This window comes from Myotis davidii, unplaced genomic scaffold, assembly GCF_000327345.1.
Source record: "Myotis davidii unplaced genomic scaffold, ASM32734v1 scaffold461, whole genome shotgun sequence".
NCBI lineage: Eukaryota > Metazoa > Chordata > Mammalia > Chiroptera > Vespertilionidae > Myotis > Myotis davidii.
In genome coordinates this window covers 2,062,118-2,068,216 of record NW_006295825.1, presented here as the reverse complement: position 1 = coordinate 2,068,216, position 6,099 = coordinate 2,062,118, and the positions used below count along the sequence as shown (strand labels likewise).

Here is a 6,099-nt window from a genome sequence, read left to right as displayed (position 1 = left end):
TCTGCGCTCTCTCTTTCCCTTCCTCCCTTTCTAAGATCAATTAAAAAAACTCTCTTAAAAAAAAGGTCAACAATCATAAAGGAAAGTGAGCTAGAGATAAGAAGAGATTATTCTCAGAAAAAAAATGAAAATGGTTCATAAACATAGAAAAAGATAACCAACTTTGTCTGTAATGATAGGGATGCAAATTAAAATTACACTGAGTTTAACATTCCTTACCTATCAGATTGGCAAAATTCCAAGTTTGAGAGTGTATTCTGTTGGAAAATCTGAGAGAAATAGGCTCTCTCAGACACTGCTTGCTGATGGGGGTCCAAAATAGTCTAGAACATGTGGAGGGGATTTGGCAACAGCTAGTAAAATCATTTGTGCACTTACCCTTTGACCCAGAAATCCATCTGTAAGAATAGACCCCAGAGCTCTGCATTGGTAAAAAATACCAAATGGCTCAGTGGCTAGATTGTCAGCTTGTGACTGAAGGGTCCCGGGTTTGATTCCGGTCAAGGGCACATGCCCAGGTGGCAGGCTCGAGCCCCAGTAGGGGGCGTGCAGGAGGCAGCCAATCAGTAATTCTCTCATCATTGATGTTTCTCTCTCTCTCTCTCTCTCTCTCTCTCTCCCCCTCTCCTTTCCTCTCTGAAATCAATAAAAATACCAAATGGTAAATGGATGAGGCTACTCATTGTAAATCTATCGTAATGGCACCAGACTAGGGCTTCTTTTGAGTATGAAACGACAGGGCAGTGGGCTCTGAGTGGGAGCCCGTGAACCCAGTGTTGTTAGTGCCACTGAATTACACATGTGACTGTGCTCGGGAGGAGAAGGCTGCTGTGAGAGGGACAGTGAGGGTAGGGGTGGCACCATTGCACTGGGAGAGTGACACTTAGGCAAGTCCTGGAAAATGACAAGGAGCCAGCCGTGGAAAGGGGTGGGAAAGAGCTGCTCCAAGCAAAACAGAGCAGCAAGTGCACAGGCTCTGAGGCAGGCAGAGGAAATGCCGTTCTGCTGGAGGAACTTTGGCAAGTTTAATTTTCTTGTTTTATCCCCTCCCTGAGGATTAATATAAAAGACGTTTGAAATCATATGCATTACTAAGCTACGACGTTACTATGTAGAGCTCATACATGACAGTCATGGGCCTTATTTTTCCACAGTCAAAGCAAGTTTTTTACCTGTTTTCCTCAACTTCATATTTCCTCCTTATTCCTAATCAGTATTCAGGTCAATCACTTCCCTCTGTCACACAGACTCACACCGGTCCTGGAGCCCCCCCTCACCCCTACCCCAAGCCCCAGCACTGTGCTCTCAGGCCCTCTGTCCATCCATGTCAAGCCTGGTGGTCTCTGAATTATGTGTTCTGCTTGTCCCTCAACCCCACAGCCCCTGAGGCCAAAGGGGTGGAGGCAGCATATATGTGAAGCTGGGTACGACTTGCTTTGAGAAAGACAAGGAGATGGCGTGTGTGGGGGGGTGGGGGGGTGGCGGGGGAGCTGGAGATGCATGGTGAAATGGGCTCTGCATCCTAGCAGGGACAGGAAAAGGGCAGAGCCAAATATTTCCTTCCCAATACTCCCAGGGATAGAGCAGCGGGAACACCCAAAGCCCTGTGACCCACAGGGTAGTGTATCTATACTCTTACCCGTAAAACCATGGTTGATTTTGATCCAGTCTGGGTGGGGTGGGGCAGGTGGCAGTCAGGTGAGGCGTGTCATGAGCATCTCTGTTTCCAGTGGTGAGCAGGCTGTAGGCGTGCGGATGATTTGGCACGGCGCTCCGGTAAGGGACTGTGGCTGTGTCAGTGTGTTAGGATGCCATCTCATACCAACCTGGCTACTGGGATCCCCAGTAGTAAAGTGAAATACTCAAGACTCCAGCACAGAGGATGGCTACATTGACCTCCAGGTTAAGAAGAGCCCTCCTAAGGTTCCGTGTAAGGCCATTGCGCTTGCCATGGCACTGTTTTTGGTAGGCTCCCCCCTGCTATATCAGCAAAGGGGGAGAAGACCAGGCCATTCCTGTTCTGATCATTGGCACCCCGGTGTTCCTGCCCGGGTTTTACCACCTGCACATTGCTTACTGTGCACCCAAAGGCTCCCGGGGTGACTCCTATGATGACATTCCAGACTTTGATGACTAGCACCTCCCTCAGCCCTGAGGAGCAGTCAGATGGGTCTGAGCTCAGCTTTAAGATACTGAGCAGAAACCGTAGCTCAGGGCTAAGGAATTCTGCAGGTTGCAGATGCTTAACAAAACAATGGCCGTGTTTTATGGGCCCACCCTAAGAGCTTACATTAGCTAATGAGGACATGCTCTATATTTCATCTCCTGGCCCTGACCAAAAGCTGACAAGTTTTTCCACGTGCACCTGTATCATGGAAGAATAGCAATGTTAACTGCAGAAAGTGGGCAGTGATTCTGCAGTGGGAAGTGTTGCTGCCACCACCCTTTCCAGAATCCAGCATTTCTTTTAAATAGTCTTTATTATCAGTTCGTTCTTGTGGTAAATGGAAGAATGCAGTATGTAACAACAACATGGTTGTTCTAATAAAAATGCAACTTTTCGCCCTAGCCTGTTTGGTGTCGTGGATAGAGTGTCGGTCTGCGGATTGAAGGGTTCCGGGCTTGATTCTGGTCAGGGCACATGCCCAGGTTGTGGGCTCGATCCCCAGTAGGGGCGTGCAGGAGGCAGCTGATTGATAGTTATCTCTCATCATTGATGTTTCTATCTCTCCCTCTCCCTTCTTCTCTGAAATCAGTAAGAAAAATACATATAAAAAATGCAACTTTTCCACTCTGCCCCGGGCATCATGTAAAATTGAGGTTTTAACTGTGGTTTTCTGTGCCCGTTGTCCACGACTGTGTCCCCTCAGGGTATGGGCACCCCAATTTGAGATGCCCAGAACCAGGGTATCTAGAAGGGAGAGCAGGCAGAATGCACTGCAGCCCTGAGCAGAGACCCCGACTCTCAGAGAGTGGCCCTGGGGCTCTGAGGGGAAGGTTCCCACCACTGTAAGGTGACAGGACCTTCACGGACTGTGTCCTGACACTGGCATGTGCCCATCTTCCTGCAGGGGGTGCGCAGAAGCAGGCATCCCAGGCTGGCCCTCAGTGAGAGCAGTTGTGTAGCTTATGTGCTGTGTTTGAATTGGCCACTTACTGGCTGTGGGACTTTGGGCCGGAGGCTCCTCAGGTCTTGTGACTGTGAGCAGCCATTTTCCCAGAAAAAGAGGCTGTAACAGCATTCACCTCACAGGGTGGGTGTTGGGGAAGAGGGAAGAGTGCATGAGATAATGCACTGACACGGGACTGACACAGTGGCTGCTTCGCAGCGGGTGCTCAATAAATGAAGACAGTGCGAGAGGCTAGATCTGCTTATGGAAGGTACCGAAATAAAAGCCTGTAAAAAAATGGACTGGGATGGACAGCCTAGAGCAGTGCTCCTCTTACTTTAATGTAAACAGGAATCACCAGGGATCTTGTTGAAACCCGTGTGGCTCAGTGGTTGAGGGTCGACCGATAAACCAGGAGGTCACAGCTCAATTCCCGGTCAGGGCACATGCCTGGGATGCAGGCTCCATCCCCAGTGTGGGGCGTGCAGGAGGCAGCTGATCAATGATTCTCTCTCTCCTCTCTCTCTCTCTCTCTCTCTCACTGATCTCTCTCTCTCTCTCTCCCTCTCCCTTCCTCTCTGAGATTAATAAAAATATATTAAAAATAAATAAATGCAGGTTCTGATTCAGCAGGCTGGGGCTGGGCCTGGGATCCCAAGAGAATGCCACTCAAGTAGCAAAGCAGCATGAAATCAACTGGGCAGAGTGCAAAACACAAGTCGGTTCTACTTTGTTAAACAACAAAAGAAAACCAAAAAAACAACCCTCTAATTTCTCAAGATATGAAGTCAGAACAATGAAAAGCCTGGGGGGGTGGGGGTGGGGGCATCTTGTGGAGAAACCTGCCACCCCTGCTGGGGCCTCACCTCTTCAGGGACCTGGGAGAGAGGTCCCCGCTGCCACCAGGAACCACCAGGCGGAACCACTGGCAGACCCTCCTCCAGCCGCGGGCCTTACAGGTGAAGAGGAGGAGAAGGAGCTGGACTTTAGAGTCACCGTTCGCTGTGCATAATCCCCCTCACTGTTGCCAGATTTTCTGAGAACGGTGGCCCCAGGCTGCTCGCAGCAGCAGTGCCGTGGCTGGGGCAGCTCCTCACTCCCACCGTTGGGCACTATCCAGCTTTCCCATGTTTGCCGGTCTAACCGGCGCAAGTGAAACCTCATTCTCGTTTGAACTTGCATGTTTCGGATCATGAATGAACCTGACCACCTTCTCACACGCTTGCCGGGGCTTCTGTGCCTTAAGAGCCTGCCCAGTCCCCGAGGATGGGGCCTGCCGGAGGCCTTGCACACACCTCGGGGCGTGCAGGCTGGGACAGCTCCGGGGGGCGGGGGGAGAGGAGGAGGGAGACACGCCGAGGGGGACCTGGGGACCCAGAGTGGCCCCTCCCTCCCCGACACGCGTGCTGGGCCAGGTCCAGGGACTGAGAAAAAGTTGCAGAAAGATAGATCAATAATGCTGTTTGCTGAAATGGTAGAAAATTATAGGATTTGCCCAAGAAAGTAGTCATTGGAGGCCTTAGAGAGTGCAGTTTTAGTGGAGGTGTGAAAAAAAAAAAAACACACCAGAAAATTGCAGCCCACGTGTCCTTCTCTGCCTTGGGCTCCTTTGTGGCGCCGAGAGGAACGTGCATCGGCCGAGGGGACACTGGCCACGAGCCTGAGACCTTCGCTCGCAATAAGCCGGCGCTGCGGTCCTTTACTGGGAGCTCACTGCTGTGCCAGGCCGAGCGCAGGCACGCTCCTTGACCTCCATGGCGGCCCTAGGGGTGGGACCCATTGCCATCTCCATTTCTGCAGAAGAGATCGTGTGGCACAGGGTGGTTAAATAAGGGGCCCAAGGTCACAGTCATTAAGCGCCCCCATCGCCCCCAGCATCCCCGGTGCGTGAAGAGCCGTGACCACATCAGATGGGGAAACTGAAACCCAGAGGAGAGGGGCTATGGTGTGCCCAGTGCCAGGGTCCCAAGGCCGGGTAGCAGCAGCCATGTGGGCATCAGCTGGGAGAGGGGAGAGAAGGATGGTGCCAGCGGCCTCCAGGGGATGGGGTGGGGGAGGGGCTCTATCAAGGTGTTAATTCAGAGCGTACAGGGTTCTGCCTGGGACAGAGGGTCACATGATCGGGACCTTTACAATGTGCAGCCAGATGCATGGGGGAGTGTGGGATGGAATTCTGGGCAGAGGCCCCAGCCTGGGCAGAGGCCCAGGGATCAGAGTGCCGTGTGTATCTGATGTGGCCACAAAGAGGATGCATGGGCTGAGGTGCATGGAAGAGAGGAGACTCAGTTGTATCTGGGCTGTGCAGGGCCGGCTTGCTCCCATTTGGACTCCTGGCTGTTGGCCAACACAAACCAGCCCACAGCCCCTGGGCTCAGCTAAGAGAAAGGGAGTCAGAGCTGGAAGGGATGGCTTCGGATCACTTTCTCTAGACCCTCCTGTAATGTGACAGCTGAAGAAATTGAGATTCCCGGGGACGGGACCAGCCCAGGATCCTGCTGCTAGAAAGTGGCAGAGTGGGTCCTAGAACCCCAGCTTCTCTAAGCTCACACCTGCAGTGCCAGCTCCTTTCCCAAACCTGGGTCCTGGGGGTTTACAGCCAAGAGGTTAAGGAAAGAAAAGCCAGGGAGCCCCTGCTTCCTGGAGATGTTTGAGGTCTGAGAGGGGCTCTTCCAGAAGGGCCTCCTCACTGCAGGAAAGGCAGGCCCTTCGGAATGGGGAGGTGGAGCTCTCAAGGTGGACCTCACTTGGAAGCTGGTGTTTTCTCCATGCCCTGAAGTATTGGCAGGAAGCTGCCTTCCCCTGGGCTTCTTTCCTATCATTTCCCTGAGCTTATGGCTTGGTTTTCTGTGGGGCTAATGAGTCTAAACTGAGGCAGTATTATAGTTCCAAGGCCCCGAAGAGATTTAATGATTTGTGTGTTTCTCATTCATTCAACAAATATATGCCAGGGCCCAAATTTTAAAAATTACATTGCCCTAGCCAGTTTGGC

The 6,099-nt window shown here is 52.0% G+C and overlaps 1 pseudogene; it reads left to right on the top strand.

Annotated features, from left to right (window-relative positions):
• The first annotated feature begins 1,665 nt into the window (after nucleotides 1–1,665).
• LOC107184236 lies at nucleotides 1,666–2,166 on the top strand (annotated as a pseudogene).
• Nucleotides 2,167–6,099: the final 3,933 nt, after the last annotated feature.